At 42.2% G+C, this 18,557-nt stretch overlaps 1 long non-coding RNA gene across 1 annotated transcript; it reads right to left on the minus strand.

The window, feature by feature from the left end:
- Nucleotides 1-3,926: 3,926 nt before the first annotated feature.
- LOC132593588 (uncharacterized) lies at nt 3,927-9,253 on the minus strand. Its single transcript, XR_009559249.1, has 3 exons — nt 9,036-9,253; nt 6,918-6,968; nt 3,927-4,282 (listed from the first exon to the last, which is right to left on the minus strand). It is a non-coding gene; the product is annotated as an uncharacterized lncRNA (long non-coding RNA).
- Nucleotides 9,254-18,557: the final 9,304 nt, after the last annotated feature.

The following is an 18,557-nucleotide window of genomic DNA, read 5'->3' on the forward strand; positions in this document are numbered from 1 at the left end:
GAGACAGGATGTAACGAGCTCTGTCTAATCCCAAAGCCTGGGCTCTCAGCAGCTCCACCACTCCACTGTTTTGCCTCTCTTAGTTTGAGTTTCTCTGGGTAAAAGAGAATTATCACTTATTCACATTGACACCCATCTTTCATCTGAGTTGGTGAAACATGAACCCAATTATTTACACTGTATCTTTAAGTAAACCAGACTATCACTTTGAAAGTAACCAAACTTAACACACGGTCAAGTTGTCCACCTTTCTGCTTTGTTAAATTGGGCTCTAATTTTTCTGGAGGAGGGGACTGGGAGGAGAGGCTGAGAGATGCATTATTCCAAGGAGCTTAGGATGCTTGCAGAGCTAAGTAACTGGCCCCTTCCCCTTGGCTTCTGTCTTCTTTTGCCCATCCTATGCTTACCTTGGGACGCTGGGCTTGATGCCCAGGATTCTCCGAGCACTTTTTAGTCAGCCTTTGGCCATGGATTGTTTACTCAGAAATGGAAAAAGGTAGCATGCCATGGCATGATACATGGTCTGGGGTCAAGAATGCAGCTCTATATGCAGAGAGAGAGAGAGAGTAACTGGTTCCCTTAATACAGTTACTGGAGAGGCCCTAGAATGGTCTTTCTTCCCAAATATCACTCCCACGGGTCCAGCAAAGTGCCTGTGATCAACTAATTCATGTTAAATGCAGTGCACCATCTGTCATGGCACACATTCTTCTCACAGTCCCTCATGGTTTTGGTTAGGTACACCTCTTCACACATTCCATGGGTCTGTGCATCCCAGCTGGAGTTTAGCCCGCTTTAATCCATCATTCATTCATTTGTGAAGGGACAAAAATTATTACACAGTAGAGTTCCCACCCTTTCCCCCCTCTTGACAGCCAAAGATGATTGTGTAATTGTGAATTGCTCTGCCCTTTGAGAAGAATCCTGTCACCGCCAGCTGAATTGTTCTTTGGGCTTTCTAGATACAGAATCGGAAAGGAAGGGGAAGAGTAGGAAGAGGCATATTAACCATCAAGAAAGTTTTTGAAGAAGATTGCAGGGTGGGGGCAGTTTTAGTGAATGAAACACAACAGTCTTTAAGGCCCATAAGAAAGAAGTGGGGCTTAAAGAAATATCGCTCTATACTATTTTTCCATTCTTGGTGTTCAGAATAATACAGATTTAGGACCAATCTTTTTTTTTTTTTTTTTTTTGCTTTTTGGCTGCATTGAGTCTTTGTTGCTGTGCACGGGCTTGCTCCAGCTGCAGCGAGCAGGGGCCACTCTTCGTTGTGGTGCGTGGGCTTCTCATTGCTGTGGCTTCTCTTGTTGCAGAGCACGGGCTCTAGGCACGCAGGCCTCAGTAGTTGTGGCACGCAGACTCCAGAGCGCAGGCTCAGCAGTTGTGGCACACGGGCTTAATTGCTCCGCGGCATGTGGGATCTTCCCGGACCAGGGCTCGAACATGCGTCCCCTGCATTGGCAGGCGGACTCCCAACCACTGCACCACCAGGGAAGACCCAGGACCAGTCTTAAATGGATTAAAGACTTGAATATAAGACCTGAAACCATAAAACTCTTAGAAGAAAACATAGGTGGTAAGCTCCCTGACATTGATCTTGGCAACGATTTTTTGGATTTGACACCAAAAGAAAAGGCAATAAAAGCAAAAATAAACAAGTGGGACTACTTTAAAAAGCTTCTGCACAATAAAGGAAACCATCAGCAAAACGAAAAGGCAACTCATAGAATGGGAGGAAAAATATTTGCAAATCATATATCTGATAAGGGGTTAATATACAAAATACATAAAGTACTCATACAACTCAATAGCAAAAACAAACTAATTAAAAAATGGGCAGAGGAACTAGACATTTTTCCAAAGAAGACACACAGGGACTTCCCTGGTGTTCCAGTGGTTAAGACTCTGTGCTTCCGATTCAGGGGGCCCGGGTTCAATCCCTGGTCAGGGAACTGGATCCTGCATGCCGCAACTAAAGATCCTGCATGCCACACAAATGACCAACAGGTACATGAAAAGATGCTCAACATCACTAATCATCAGGGAAATGCAAATCAAAACTACAAGGAGATATCACTTCACACCTGTCAGAACACCTGTCCTAAAAAGGCAAGAGATAACAAATGTTTCTCACCAATCCTTGTTATCTCTTGACAGAATCCTTCTCCAAGGGCAGAACCGTTCACAATTACACAATCCTTTTTGGCTGTAAAGAGGGGGGAAAGGGCATTACACTCTGCTGTGTAATAATTCTTGTCTCCTCACAAATGAATGAATGTTGGATTAAAGCAGGCCAAACTCCAGCTTATCTCCAAGGGTTCCCTTGGAGATAAGGGAACCCTTGTGCACTGTTGATAGGAATGTAAATTGGTGTAGCCACTATAGAAAACAGTATGGAGGTTCCTCAAAAAATTAAAAACAGAACTACCATATGACTCAGCAATTCTACTTCTGGGTATATATCTGAAGGAAATGAAATCACTAGGAAAGATATCTGCACCCTTATGTTCATTGCAGCATTATTTACAATAGCCAAGACAAACAACCTAAGTGTCCATCGACAGATGGACGAATAAAGAAAACGTGGGATATATCTATTATGTATATAATAGATAATTATATGTATTATTTGGCCATAAAAAAGGAAGGAAATCCTGCCATTTGTGACAACATGGATGGACCTTTAGGGCATTATGCTGAGTGAGATAAGTCAAAGAGAGAAAGACAAAAACAGTATGATCTCACTTACATGTGGAATCTAAAAAAAACTGAACTCAGAAACAGAACAGGGACTTCCCTGGTGGTGCAGTGGTTAAGAATCCGCCTGCCAATTAAGGGAACACTGCTTTGAGCCCTGGTCTGGGAAGATCCCACATGCCGTGGAGCAACTAAGCCCCTGCACCACAACTACTGATCCTGTGCTCTAGAGCCCACTAGCCACAACTACTGAGCCTGTGAGCCACAGCTACTGAAGCCTGCGTGCCTAGAGCCAATGCTCTGCAACAAGAAAAGCCACCGCAATGAGAAGCCCGCGCACCACAGTGAAGAGTAGCCCCCGCTCACTGTAACTAGAGGAAGCCCACGCACAGCAATGAAGACCCAGTGCAGCCAAAAATAAATAAATAAATAAATTTATTAAAAAAAAAAAAAGAAACAGAACAGATTGGTGGTTGCCAGAGGCAGGGAGAGGTGGTGGGGGAAATGGGTGAAGGTGGTCAAAAGGTACAAATTTCCAATTAGAGGATAAATAAGCTCTGGGGATGCAGTGTACAGCGTGGTGATTATAGTTAACAATACTGTATTATACATTTGAAAATTGCTAAGAGAGTAGATCTTAAAAATTCTCATCACAAGGAAAAAAATTGTAACTATGCTAGGTGATGGATGTTAACTAAACTTGTTGTGGTGATCATTTTGTAATATTTACATGTAGCAAATAACTGGGTTGTACCTTAAATGAATACAATGTTTTATGTCAATTATATCTCAGTATAACTGAAAAAAAAAATCATTCCGGAAAAGCGTAACTTTGGGGTAATGGGTCTCTGAAAATTGTTAGTGGTCCAAAGCTGGGAGAACTTAACTTGTGACTCAGCCTTGCCCAGAAGCAACAGCTTACCGAAAGACAGTGAACAAAAGAGATGGAAAAACCAAAAACATTAAGAGACTTGGCATCAAACATCAGTGGCTGCTAACAGCACAGAAAGGAAAGAATTAGACATTAAGTCCCTTCTGATGAAAATGAACACTATGAAATAGTCTTTTAAAAAAAATCAAACCTGAATCTAATCAAGGTTTCAGATGTAATTTTCAGCTTTTTTTCACGACAAGTTGTTCAACTTTATCAATAAACAGGAAAAAGCAAATTAAGACTATAATGAAATACTATTTTTAAAAATTTACTTATTTATTTATGGTTACATTGGGTCTTCGTTGCTGCGCGTGGGCTTTTTCTAGTTGCGGCGAGCGGGGGCTACTCTTCGTTGAGGTGCACGGGCTTCTCATTGCAGTGACTTCTTTTGTTGCGGAGCATGGGCTCCAGGCGCACGGGCTTCAGTAGTTGTGGAACATGGGCTCAGTAGTTGTGGCACATGGGCTCAGTAGTTGTGACTCGTGGGCTCTAGAGTGCAGGCTCAGTAGCTGTGGCGCACGGGGTTAGTTGCTCTGCAGCATGTGGGATCTTCCCGAACCAGGGCTCTAACCCTTCCCCTGCCTTGGCAGGCGGATTCTCAACCACTGCGCCACCAGGGAAAACCTGAAATACTATTTTACATCCACTGAACTGTAAAAAAAAAAAAGGAAAAGTCTGTAGTTTTCAATTTTTAGGAAATATAGGGGTTAGGAAGAAGTGTGAGGAATATGTTAACTATGTCACAGGGAGGCAATTAGCAAAATCCAGATTGATGGAAAGAAAGACACTTCAATAAATAAGTTGCAAGGGGGAACGGGGAAAGAGAAATGAAAGGAGAGCCTACTGATTTTTTGAAAAGGCCATTGCAATGTGGATCTTATCTGTATCCTGATTCAAATCACCTGTTAAAAGAAAGTAGCCATTCATGAGACCATTGGCATTGGAACACTTATTAGACAATTAATGATGTTGAGGGATTATTGTTAATTTTTTAGGGATGGTAGTAGTATTGCAGTTTTGTTTTAAAAAGAATCTTTATCTTTTAGAGATACATCCTGAAATACTTGGAGATAAAATGATATGGTTTCTGGTACTTGCTTCAAATAATACTGACGAGAGGTGAAGGGAGTGTACTGGGAAATTGACCATGAGTTGATAATTGTTGAAGATGATCATAAGGTTCATTATGCTGTCTTTCTACTTTAGTATATGTTTGAAATTCTCCTTAAAAAAAAATTCAACAAAACAGACAGTGAAAAAACAGAACATGATGTATCAGTTTTGCCATCACTGTTTAAAAAGAAAATCTTATGATGTCTCACTTTTCAAGATGGTATAAGTCACTTCTTAAAACTTATTTCAACAGCACTTATTCAATAATACTTATACCACTTTTATCTTTTCCCAGTGTAGTTGCAGAAGAGACCCACTCTCCATTTCTTCCCATTTACAGATAGGATTTGGGTGGGGGAAAAAAAAGGAAAGAAATACTACTCTACACTGTTTTTCCCTTTTAGGTGTTCAGAAAATGCAGGTAAAGGACCAGAGGGTTGATTTTTTTTTATTTTATTTTTTTAATTTTTTGGCCACATGGATGGCATGCAGGATGCGGGATCTTAGTTCCCTGACCAGAGACTGAACCCGTGCAGTGGAAGCGTGGAGTCCTAACCACTGGCTAGCCAGGGAATTCCTGAATTTTCTTTTTATTTATCAGACGGTATTTCTTTGGCCAGGACCCTACCTCTCCTGGACCACAAAGCATCCAACTTTAGCAACAATGGATGTACTTACCACCAACCTCTTCCTCTCGCCACCAGCCGCCCCTCCCCTCCTGCCAGCTCTGCTTTTTTGCCCGCAACACTCTGCTGAACTCTGCCTGAATCTTCTAACTGATCTTCTAACCGCTGAAGTCAATGCATACTTTCAGCTTTTACTTAATGTCACCTCTCTGCAGCATTTCTCTGCTGCCAACTCTCAATAGCTGTCCCACATACTGACAATCCTCAGGTTCAAGTCTCCAGGTGCTTTCTATTCATTATTTACTTAATTAATCCTTACAACTTTAGGAAGGAGGTTTTATTTCCCACCTCACCCTTATTTAGTTTTGCTAAATAAGGAAACTGGCTCAGAGAAATTAGTAACTTATCTAAGTTCTTAGAGCTAGAAAATGACAGAAGTAAGGCTTAAGCCTAGAACTAGTTGATTCTGAAATGTTTACTATTATTATTTAATAGTTTAATAAATGATTACTATAAAATACTTTATTATAAAATGTTATAATACTATAATTAATTTATTAGTACTATATATATTACATATTTATTATTATCATGCCAGTGGCTTCAGCTTTCAGATTTCTTGGACTAGAAAAAAATTTTCAACTTTTTTGGGTCTCTAATGTGAGACTGCCGTGTGTGTGTGTGTGTGTGTGTGTGTGTGTGTGTGTATGCGTGTATAGTCATCAGAGCATTTAAAACTACTCAATTACAATATATTATCACTATCATTTAATTAAAAAAGATTTCCCAAATGTATTGATATGGAAATATCTTTACAATCTGTTATTAAGTGAAAAAAGCAGGATGCTGCCTGCTGTATTAAAAATGAGTTTCTATAAACACATCTGCTTGTATATGCATAGAGCATTTCTTTTTTTTTTTGCAGTACGCAGGCCTCTCACTGCTGTGGCCTCTCCCGTTGCAGAGCACAGGCTCCGGACGCGCAGGCTCAGCGGCCATGGCTCACTGGCCTAGCCTCTTTGCGGCATGTGGAATCTTCCCAGACCAGGGAATGAACCTGTGTCCCCTGCATCGGCAGGCAGACTCTCAACCACTGCGCCACCAGGGAAGCTGAAACGTTTCTTGAAGAATAAGAAATCAGTAACAGTGGCTGCTTCTGGGTTTGGGAACTAGAACTCTGGGGTAGGAGGGAGGTGGCCTACATAATCAATATTGGAGGTTTTCTCACATTTTGAATTTTGTGCTAGGGGCCTCATGTATTAGCTACTCCAAAAATAAGTAAGTAAATGCCAAATAAATCTCTAAAAGAAAAGCTATTGCTGTGGTCTGAATGTTTGTGTCTCCCCAAAATTTGTTTGTTGAAATCCTAACCCCCAAAGTTGATTACAAGGTGGGGCCTTTGGGAGGTGCTTAGGTCATGAGAGTAGAACCCTCATGAATGGGACTAGGGCTTTATAAAGGAGATTCCCTTGAGATCCCTAGCTCCTTTCACCATGTGAGGACATAGCGAGAAGGTGCAGGCTATGAATCAGGAAGGGAGCTCTTACCTGAAACCAACCATGCGGGCGCCTTGATCTTGGACTTGCCAGCCTCCAGAACTGTGAACAATACATTTCTGTTGTTTATAAGCTACGCAGTCTGTAGTATTTTGTTACAGCAGTCCAAACAGACTAAGACAGGTATTTTAACATTTCCAGAAATATATGGCTAACACAATCAGAAAATACTTTGAGTAACTTTACCCTTATTTTTCTCTTTTTGACATGGCTTGGTGAAAACTTGGTTAGGGTCTGACAGTAGCCTTCTTGCGGACCCTCTAGTTCTCACTGATCACTCCCCGGTAATGTATAGATGTGATGTCCTTAAGTCTGCCTGACCCACAAGTGAAGGCATCTCTTTTGATTGTCCCTTCTAGGCACCCCAAATTCAAAACAATTTTCCCAGCATTAGAACGTAAATAGGGGAGTTAGGCCTCACTGGATTCAGTGGTCTGAGATTAGGAACCTGGATTTGAGCAGTTCTCATCCACTATTTGAGAAGCACGAATAGCTCAGACTGTGTATCCTCACGGACTGAGGATGATGACTGAATTTTAGTACTAATTCAAACTTTTACTAAAAAAAAAGAAAAAGAAAAAGAAAAAAGAAAACAACAACAGAAAGTGGAGGCCCTGGGATCAGTGACAGTCAAAAGTCAAACAGAACAGTTCCCCTCCCCCTCTATGCCAAAGGTCAAACAGAATGTGTCTCAGATGGAGTCCACTGATGCAAACAGGATCTGGAGAGAAATAGCAATTTTTCCTTTTCATTCTGAACCTCCATCCGACCAGTTCCGGAAACAGTCCTGATTAGAGCATAATTGATTCAGACTCGGTGAGCAGAGCAGGCCGTCCTGCACACGGCCTTCCCGCGCAGCGCAAGCTGTGCAGGATCATCTGACTCTTTACTGCATTAAAAACAATGTGATATGACATGTGCTGGTTTTCTAACAACATTTGCAACCTAAGTAAGATTATATAGTCAATGACTGTGCCAACCGTACTTTAGAGAAACAGCAGGTCATTTCTACCCAGCCCCCAACAACAGCAAACGAACTCAAGGCATTGTAGTTGCATGAATACTAACTCTGGTCACACAGGATTTGGGGTCTTTTGCTGGTCAGGAAATGAACATGTATTACTTTCAAAGTTGAATCCGTTATTCCAGTTTAAACAAGGATTCTAAAGAGTTTGCCTTTTTGTTTTTTTCCATAACACACATCATAGAGTGAGTATAATTCAAATTTATCGGAGATTGAAAAGACAAACCAAATAAACAAAAAAAACCCCATCGTACCAGAAGCCTGGGAGGAAATGAATTGAGTCAGAGAAGAATTCCAGCAGGGACTTTTTGGTCAGTGTGTTAGCCTTCTTACTTTCAAGCAGTTGTTTCCTCTTTTTGCCCCAGTCTGTGTCAAGACCCCCCTGAATGGCAAACAGGACACCAGCCAACCAAGGAATAACTGCTAGTCTGAAGCATCTCTTAGGTCCACACCATAAATCTTACTGCCTGAATTTACTGTTCCCCAAAATTAAGTCTACACAATCCAATTATCCCGGAAAGTGAGAATACAAACAGTGCTATAAACACTTTATCAGGGAATTTACAGGAAAGCATAGGCATTCTGTCATAAAATATTCTGATATACAAGAGGTTTAATCCATAGCTCCAAATGGTGTAAATTTGCCAGTGTGCCATTTCATTTTGTTCTATGTATACCTGAAACCAATGTCCCTTATGATGAATAAATTAAAAAAAAAACCCAGACATATATTCTATTAGATCCTTGTTTGTATCTTTTTCTATGATACAAAATAAATATGTCTGTGATAACTTTAATTTAAACCTTTGTATTATGGAAAATTTCAAGGACCATATATAAAGGTAGAGAGACTCATATAACGCTCTCTAAGTTTATGGCCAACGCCCAGCCTCCACCCCTAGCTTATTTTGAAGCAAATCCACATCATATCATTCATCTGTAAATGTTCAGTATATAGTTCTAAAAGATAAAGATTCTTTTAAAAACATAAACGCAATGCCATTATCATACTATAAAAATTAACGTTCTCTCTTTAATATCAACCAGTATCCAGTCATCTATTGATTTTTAAGCAGAAATCTTACAGAAAGTCATGCTGATGAAAATCTAACAGTTCCTGCGCTGCTACTGGAACTGTGTGATTGCCCTCACCCGCAACGTCCCAAGGCAAGGCTGCTTAAGAATCAGATGCACAAAAGTTCTTTCAAGGACTTGAGGCTGAATTCATGTGTCCAAACCTCGCTGGCTACGGAGACCGGGTTGGATTCTCTAGCACTGTTGACTTTGGTCTGGATGTTTATCCATTCATTTTTCAGACCTCCAGTCGCTTGTTTATCTTGGCCATCCCTTTCCAGCCCAGGACTTCCCACACTCTGCCATCTGGCACCCTCTCTGGTTTCGTTCCCACAGCCCCAGATCTGAGTAGAAACCTCAGCGGAAGCCCAGATCTTGCAAAGGTCCCAAGTGCTGGGCCCGTGCTTTGGTACCCTAGTTTTCCTGTAGAAAAGAAGGGGACAAAAAGATATTTGGGAGGGGATTCCCAAGGTTCATTACCAAAAGACTATCAGTTGATAGATTTATAGTCATTAAATATCTCAGCGCCTTGGTGAATATTATCTCACTGTGATAAGCTTAGGAATCAAGTGTAGAACTGTACCTGGTGGTTCCTCTTTAAAAAAAAAATCCACCATATAACTGAATATTCAACTTGCATCTTTAGACCTATAAACTGCTCTAGTCAAGATAGCAAATTTTTTAGCTCTGAGGACTTCAGGTTTAACAGAGCACTTTAGATGGTAAAGAAAATTTTTAATCAATCCCATGCAAACCGAAGCAGCAGGGGTGCTGATTTCTGGCCAACAAGTCTATTCGACATTTTCTAAAATTGCTTCCCACTTTCCTGCTGTCTTGGGAATCACCCCTGACTTGTCAAACTTACCTATCCTTGAGGGTTCTATTGATTACTCAGGCTAAAGAGCTTCCCTCCTCACTTCTAACAAGAGTGACAACATCTCCATCACCAGATGTCTTTGACAGTTTCTGAGAACTTACTATGTGCTGGGCACTGTTCTTCATCCTTAGTGTATTATCTCACTTATTTTAGTGTATTTTCTCCATTACACAGCTCCAGGAGAAAAACACATCACTTTACAGATGAGGGGAATAAGGAAAGAGTAGGTAAACAGCCAAGGGCACAGGGACAGTAAGTGACAGAGCTGGGTCACATGGTTTATAGGACCCCCCCTCCATCTTTAAGCTGTATTGCCTTAAAAAAAATCGTATCCTACCCTGTGTATCAACAACATGTGTATGTACACGTGCCCTCTCCTTAACATAGGCTATATAAAATTAATTAGTGCAGCATCTGGCAAATACAGGTGGTTGATGCTCTATAAATGTTAGCTATTATTATTGTTGCTGTTACCAGCAATTATTTTTGCCTGGCGCAGAATAGTCTCACTTCCATGCTGGGTGCAGTGGTAGATGCAGAAGCATCATAGTCTGGCCTTATTGTTGCCAGATGTAGCAGATAAAAATATGGGATGCAATACATGGGGCACACTTATACTGGGAAGGTATTTGTTGCTTCTTGGAAATTCAAATTTAAGTGGCATCCTGTATTTTATCTGGCAGCCTTAGTCGAGGGACTTAACATCAGTCAAAGAGGTGACCACGGCACTACGGAGGAGGGGAGGAGGGGGGGGAGGGGAGGGGAGGAGTAGGAGGGGGGAGGGGGAGGAGGAACGTTCCCTGCTCAACCATATGATGCTTATTAGAAGTGTTGCAGGAGTCCTGAGAAGGGAGGGCAGATTGGGTGTTGGGCAACCAGAGGGGGCCTCACAGAGGAGGTGGGGCTCCCAAAGCAGGCAGAATGGGCATTTTAAAGGCTTAGAGGCCAAAGAAAGGATTAAGCAGCAATAGACCAAGTGCCTTCTAAAATGTGCTTATTATGGAAATAAGTTCACGGAACAGAGCTGAAAGAAAGGGAGATGTCCCTTTACGTTGTTTTTGAAAGTGCACAAGATGGTAAGTTATCCATGACATTGATCCAGATGTGTTCAAACAGCACGGTTCCTGCAAGGCCAGAGGTGTCCACATTCCTGGTATCTTGTTAGGAGAAGTGGAATAAGCACAGCTCTAACCTCTGAGGCTCACTAGGCCCCAGAGTAAAGGAGTTCAGATGCGCTGAAGAGTAGGAGCAGTGTGACCTTTGTTGGGGGTGAGGGGGTACGGATAGCATAACTGCCATCTTGGAAAGATGCTCCCTCATAGGCAAAGGTGCTGCCTTAACCCTCTCCTGTGGAGAGTGAGGACCTTCTGCTTAAAGATCCCATGATGCATTGCATAGGGCAGAGCATTTATTCAGTGCCTGTGGAATACAAGGCATAATTTAATTCTCATAAGAATCCTATTTTCTATTGTAATCCTCACTTTATAGAAGAAGAAACAGAGGTTCAGAGAGCTCAGATATTTCACTGCACATCACTCAGCTAGCAAGTGGCAGAGCCAGGTTGCAGATTTAAGTCTGCCAGATTTCCAATCCTGTTCCCTTTCTCCTCCAACCATTGGCATGTGAGTCAGTTCTCTGCCAGTCATCTTTAAGGAAACACTCCTGTCGTCTGTCGGCCTCCACGTATGTGACAATGACTATGTTCTCACTCCTGGTGAATGTCGTCTTTGGCTCAGATTGGTAACTGGATTACTCCTGGGTACTCAAGACTTCCTTTTTGACAGTGGGGCACGTCTGTGAGTCTTCACTCCCATCCTTGTGCCTTTGGGAGGGCAAATTCTTCCATGGTGCTTTCACCTGGATCCCTCAGGCATCTTTTTCTAGAGTCCTGGGGGGTCCTCGGCACCACGGAAGCCCCCTAAGAGGGTTCCGTCTGGTTTAGTGACTCTGAAGACCCCACCTGCCCCCAGATCCTCTGTATATGGTGCTTCCACCAAAGGAAGAAGAGGAATAAAAATGCATCTAATTAAAGTAACTTTCCAGGTGAAGGGAACAAAATCCAGGCTGATTACAGGCCAAGGGCAGGCTAGCTGCTTTTGCAGATGTCTAGAAAGAGCCCAATCATGACAAGGAGTAGAGGGAAAGACACTTCCAACCATAAAAAGCCAAATGTTGAAGTTGAAGGGCTACGAAAACAATCTATCTAATTTATTGGAACATGTTTTTCTAGCAACTTTGGGTTAGAGCTGTGATTGCCTCCTGCAGGGGTTTGTGACCTCATCCTTTCTTTCCCCCCCTCCACCTCCCCCGAACTGTAACTATAGGGTTTTCCCGTTATAACCTAACATATGGTTTGCAGCAGGAAGTGCGAAATCCCAGTTATGAGTAGAGGCTCAGGTTTCAGACTCAAGAGAGACTCAGGTGAGCTACAAGGAATGGTCTTTGTTTCCTATGAAAACAGAGTTGAAAAGAGAGTGTTTCGTGACCCCTTGGTTTGGAATGAGGTAATTAATTCTCCAGAAACTCCCTCTAGTTTCCTGGGCAACAAAATCAATGTGTTGTTGATAGAAAAACTGGGAACAATCAATTGGTTTACATTACAGATTTTCTTTTTTTTCTAAAATAGGGATTTCTTGCCCAACAACCCAAAATATAAAACAAAACAAAAAGCAAACAAAAAATTCAAACCACACACACAGCATATAAACACACACAGCATACACACACACGCACGCGCGTGTGCACGCACACGCACATAAACTTAACTCTTCTTCACACCCTGTGACTCAGCCTCACTCTTTAAAAAAATTTAAGTTTAGTGCTGTGTGAATATTACTATGCTCGAGAAGATAGGGAAAGAGAAAGGGATCCAATCCCATGCATAACTGTACACAGAACAAGAACATTTGGGGGTAATCTTCAGGCCGAAGACTCTCACTCTGAGTGGGGTGATGGCAGGGTCAGCATATCAGAATTCCTGGGAGGTGTCTGAGGGAGGGAACTGGTATGAGATTTGTCAAAAAGTGTTGAGGATTGAAAAAATAAAAAAGACTGAGAAACTGGCTTAGACGGTCTTAGCTTTTTTTTTTTTCCCATTTCAAAGCCAAGTAAGTAAAGTTTTACTTTTTAATGGCCAATTTAAGAACTAGGTAAGTGGTGTGGTCTTCCTGGAAATCCTATTCACAGCACTTTCTGAACTCCTGGTTGAAATCAAAGTGTATTTTTCCCCTACCCCCTCCCTGGGGCAGCAGGAACTTCTCACTGTATGGCCTGAGAACACAGACTCCAGAACCAAACTGTTTGGACTGTACCCTGGCTCTCTCACCTTCTGGATCTCATCACGTTTAAGATGCCATTGACTGTAAAACAATCATTATTTTAAGCCTCACTAAGAAAAAGAGCTGCCAACCAAATTATGACACAATGCTAATATGCTGTCAATTGCAGGAAATATCCTAATTTCAGTGATGTTAAAATATGACAAAAATTTGTCTTAGAATTGATGAACAATGGCACTTGTTTAGCAAATTTAATCTTTCTAACTTAACCTCTCTCTGTTTCACCTTCCCACTTAAGAGATAAAAATAATAATGGTACCTACCTCATAGGGTTGTGAGGATTCAATGAGTTGGTTCACTTAAAATGCTCAGACCATTCCTTGACACATAATAACCACTGAAGCTGCTATTATTATATTCAGTATACACCACTCTAATTGACAGATACTCGCTCACATGCAGGGTGGAGGTTCTCGTGGTTGTCATTTCTGCTGGGGGAAAAAACAGCATGGTAACACCCACACACTGCACATTGTGATTTTAGAGAAATGAAAGCAGGCCAAATTAGAAGAATGGTAACAGATCGTTTCTCTCTGCCTTAGTCTCTGGGTGATTTCTTCAAGTACACCCTGGTTCCCACAGAAAAGTACTTGGCTTGTCTGGTAATTGTTCTGTTGTGGGGAGAGTTTTTGTATTCATGATGCTCTGGTGGATTATTTTTGCCAATTTTTTGTTGCTCTAAGCACTTCCTGGAGGCACCCCGGTCACAGGAGGGTTCTGAACTCAGAGGGATGCCAGGCAGGTTTTGATGCAAACGATCCAGGCTCTGCGTGGGCCAGATGGTTCCACACAGCAAGCACCGTTATTTCATTGACAAGAGTCAGAAATAAGCTGATATTTCCACTATAGCCCTAATAAATGGAAAAGTGAACAACACTATCTTGATAAGCAGACCCATGTTGAGGCAACTCATTTTTGCAAATAGATGAACATGAGTGCAAATGAGAATTCCCAAAGTAAATACTGCTTAGATGCATTTGACTCAAAATTAAAACCCGTAAGGGCAAGGCTCCAAGTCCACATATGTTTTCCAGACTCTTGGAAACTCTTGCATTTTGTTGTTGTCCTTAGCCTTCTGCTATCCCTAACTTCCTCCTCAAGTTATTGAAGAAATAGATATTTGGATGAATAGAATGCGATCTAGCTGGCACTAATTTAAAGGCACATGTCTGTTTTTATACCCAACCAAGTTTGATCAAAAAAAGAAATGGTGTGGGAGTTGGCACTAGGGCTTAGGATGTCTAGCTCCAGAGTTTGAGAAAAAGCATTGACTGGGTTTTAGGAGACATAAATCCTAGACTCTCTTTTTGGCCCCAGGGTCACTCTTCACCATTCTCTGCTTCTTAGATTCCTCATCTATAGAGTCTCTCCTAGCCCCGAATCTTTATGATGTAAGGAACTTGTTTCTGCTGGGTACCTTTAAACAACACATGACAGTTAATTTTGTGTCCAGGTGTTTGGTCAACCTTAGTCTAGATGTTGCTGTGAAGGCACTTTGCACTCATGGTTAACATTTACAGTCAGTTGACTTTAAGTAAAGTGGATTACTCTTTCTAATGCGGGTGGGCCTCATCTAATCAGCTGAAGATCTTAAGAGCAAAGACTGAGATTTCTTGTGATATAAGAAGGAATTCTGCCTCGAGCCTATAATATAGAAATCTTGCCTGAATTGAAATCCTATTGGCCTGCCCCGCATGTTTAGTATTCAAGCCTGCAACACCAGCTCTTACTTGGATTTCCAGCTAACTGGCTTCCCTATGGATTTCAGAGTTGCCAGCCTCTACAAATGCATGAGTCAATTTCTGAAAATAAATCTTTCTCCTCTTTCTCTCTCTCTCTCTATTTCCTACTGGACCATTTGCCCTGACTCACCTTGCACTTGACCTCCCTATGTGACCTTCTCAGTTTCTGGCTTATTTTTCTACACATGAACTTGCTTCACTTCTCACCTCTACATTTCTAGTTCCAACCTTGTGTTTTCCTCCTAGATGACCAAGATTTAAACTTTCTTTTTGGCCCAGCTACTGTTTATTTCCTTGAATAAAACTTCCTCTGATCTGCCTCCAGCTCTGAGACCTTACTGAGTGACCGCAAGAGACCTGAACAGGTATGACTGAGCTCAGCTAGGTACACGCACAGCTGTCCACATGCTCACAGCCTCCAGGGCTCCTGCCTTTTTGTGCTTCAGCAGCTTTAGGGCGTTCTTGCCCTACATACTTCTGCTTAGAAACCACATTCTTTACACAATGTCCCCATACTTTTACAAAGGGTTAAAAAGCAGCTGGATTCATTTCCATCTCCTGGGTATTGTATTTCTTGTTCATGTCGCAGGATATATGTGGTTATAGAAGGACATATTTATTAATTAAAAGAGAGTATGTATAATTAGTTTTCGCTTATTCGCAAGGGAGATTTTTAAGTACAGTTGTATGCCTGTGTGTAAAGTTATTTGACAGCAAGTGTTTGCAAAGCTCCTGGAGATCCACAAAGGGAGGTTGCTTGGCCAATGCCAAGAATTATTAGAAACACAGGCTTTGCTATTGTTGACTCTACTCTAGAAGACTCTTATCATACAACAAGAGTTTGCCTTCATAAGGGGCACCTCACAGTAAGTCTAGGGCATATTCTTTTTTTTTTTTAAAACATCTTTATTGGAGTATAATTGCTTTACAATGGTATGCTGGTTTCTGTTGTATAACAAAGTGAATCAGCTATACATACACTAGGGAATATTCTGACTTCAATGCACTGCCTGTCGGAATCTAAAGGGGCCTATATATGGCCTCTCAGTCTGCTGTGTCTAGAAGACATTATACATTTTGTTCTCCCTTGTATTGCAGTGGAATCAGGCCGAGTTTGTGTTATATAACACCGCCGTCTCACTCTGTAATGAGTAACTTCTGAGGAGGAGGCGGCAGGGGGAACAAAGCCACCTGCCCTTTGCCAACCCCTCCATGCTCTGCCAGTGCACCTGCAGAGAACTCCAAGGGCTCGGCCTGGAAGAGAGGCCGCTTATTATGTTTCATTGTGTAGATGACACAGGGCCTTTCCAGGACAAGCCAGACGGAAAAAAATCTCTGCTTTGTTTCTTGGCCAGGTTTTACGCAAGGTCTCCTAGGGCTGAGGGATCATTAAGCAGCTGCCTCGCTGAACCCTTGCCTTTCACTTCACCTGCTTTTAGAAATTTGATCGACTCAGAGAGAGACATGAAATATTCAAAGGAAGCTCCCAGCGACCAGTGTCTCAACAGCTTGCAGTGTTTAAATTGGGGACGTGTCACATGTTGGTTACACCTCAGTAGCATTTGTCCACAGTTCAGGTCTGACCCATTGGTGTGCTAAGTCAGACTGAACTTTCGTCACTGTTCTTAGTTATAAGGTAAGCATCACTCTCTCCCCCGTGGTCTGCCACCCTAAGGTGGGAGAGGTTATCAGACAGGGCCCTTTCTGTTGAGATAGAGACCCAATTCAAACTGGTTTAAACGAAACAGGAAATGTATTAGATCAAGTAACTAGAAACCCCAAGGCTAAGCTGGCTTCTGGGATGGCTGGCTTCAGGGCTCGAATGAGGTCATCAGGACTTGGTTTCTCTCCATCTCTAGGCTCCGCCTTCTGTTTGACTGGCTTCATTTTCAGCAGTCATGTGGTGGGCCCCAGCAGTTCCAGACGCCCCCTTGTGGTAGGAAGGTGGCTGCGATAGTTCTAGCCTCCATAGTATAAATCCGGGGTCAGCAAAACGTTTCTGTAAAGGTGACAGATGCGGAATATTTTAGGCATTGTGGGCCACACAGTTTCTGTTGCAGCTTCCAGCTCTTCTTTTAAAGTGCAAAAGCAGCCATAGGTAATACGTAAGTGAATGAGTATGGCTGTGTTCCAATAAAACTTTATTTAAAAAACATGCAGTGGGCTGGATTTGGTCTGTGGGCTATAGTTGGCAGATCCCTGGAACTAGAGAGTTGCTATTGGAAAAATAGCTGCCCAGCCAGGGGCTAATCTCCCAGCTTCCCTTATAATTGGGTGTGGCCACATGACTGAGTTCTAGCCAACACAACACAAGTGGAAGTTACGTGGACCACTTCTGGGTCAAATCTTTTAATAAGCCGCAATGCCCCTTCACACTCTCTTTACCCTCTTGTTACTGATCCTTGTCCTTGGACTCTTTAATCAACAGAAATTGATGAGACCAAATGAGAATTTCAGGCAAGGCTTTAATGGGGCTCATGCTACAGCACAAGGGAGCGAAAGCAAGAAGCAGGTACCCTTGCCTGCTTCCCGAGAGGAGGTGCTTGGGTCCTTAAATGGGATAACAACAAGGGTGAATCCATGGGTTAGGCAGGAGGTGTAGCTCAGGTGGTCTGTCCACCGTCCTGGTGGTGCTGTGTGCAGGGATCACGGAAGCACCCTGCTTTTTCTCCCGGCACCTCAGAAAGGGCAGTTTGCTTGTGGCCTTTTTGTATCTTATTGCTCATAATTGCCCCAACTGCACAAACATGCAGTTATTTTTAGTCTCTTATAGTTTCTTTGTATCCTGTTGCTCAGGGAGAGGTTTGTTCAGGTGCAAAGCACTCCGGTAGAGGGTCCCAGGTCCCAGCCTGTCTCACTCTGAGACTGGACACAGACGATGAGGAAGTTCTAGGAGTGGCAGAGCCACAGGATACAGGAATCTGATTCCTGAATCACCGTGTGGAGGGAAGTCACTCAATTGACCAGGAACAACTGCCTTAGACTACGAGGCAAGTGGGAAATAAATTTCTATGTTGCTCAAATCATTATACACTTCACGTCTATTTTTAACCGCAGTTTACCTACCTTAAGTAATACAGAAATTGGTGTTAGAAAGGGACTGCTAAGTAAGAAACACCTACAGTATGTGGCACTCGTTTATCAGTTGTGCAATGAGAGACAAGAAAATAGAGTGGGCTGCAAAAATGGTGACCCAGGTCATGCAGTGGCAGAATATTTGTTCAGCTGTTGCCAGCAGTCATTTGGAATGCAGACCAAGATGAACCTGTAGCTCTAGGGGAAGCCATTAAAAAGAGACAGAATGTTAGTGTGTGTTAGAGTTGAGTTCCTTGCTACTTATAACAAGTTACTACTAGAAAAATATGAGCCCTGGCAATAATTGGCCCGTTTATAAACAGAAATAAAAGGGACTGAAGAAAGCCTCTGAATTTGAAAAACCTGATTCTGGGTCTCAAACAGTAAGAAATAAGACCAGAAGAAAAAAACTAAAACCCCAGACTTGGAAAGGACAAAAGCCTATTAAGAATTCTCAGTTAAATATAGCAGTTCAACCCCTGCAGCAAAGATCAGATTAAG

This window comes from Globicephala melas, chromosome 16 (genome assembly GCF_963455315.2).
Source record: "Globicephala melas chromosome 16, mGloMel1.2, whole genome shotgun sequence".
NCBI lineage: Eukaryota > Metazoa > Chordata > Mammalia > Artiodactyla > Delphinidae > Globicephala > Globicephala melas.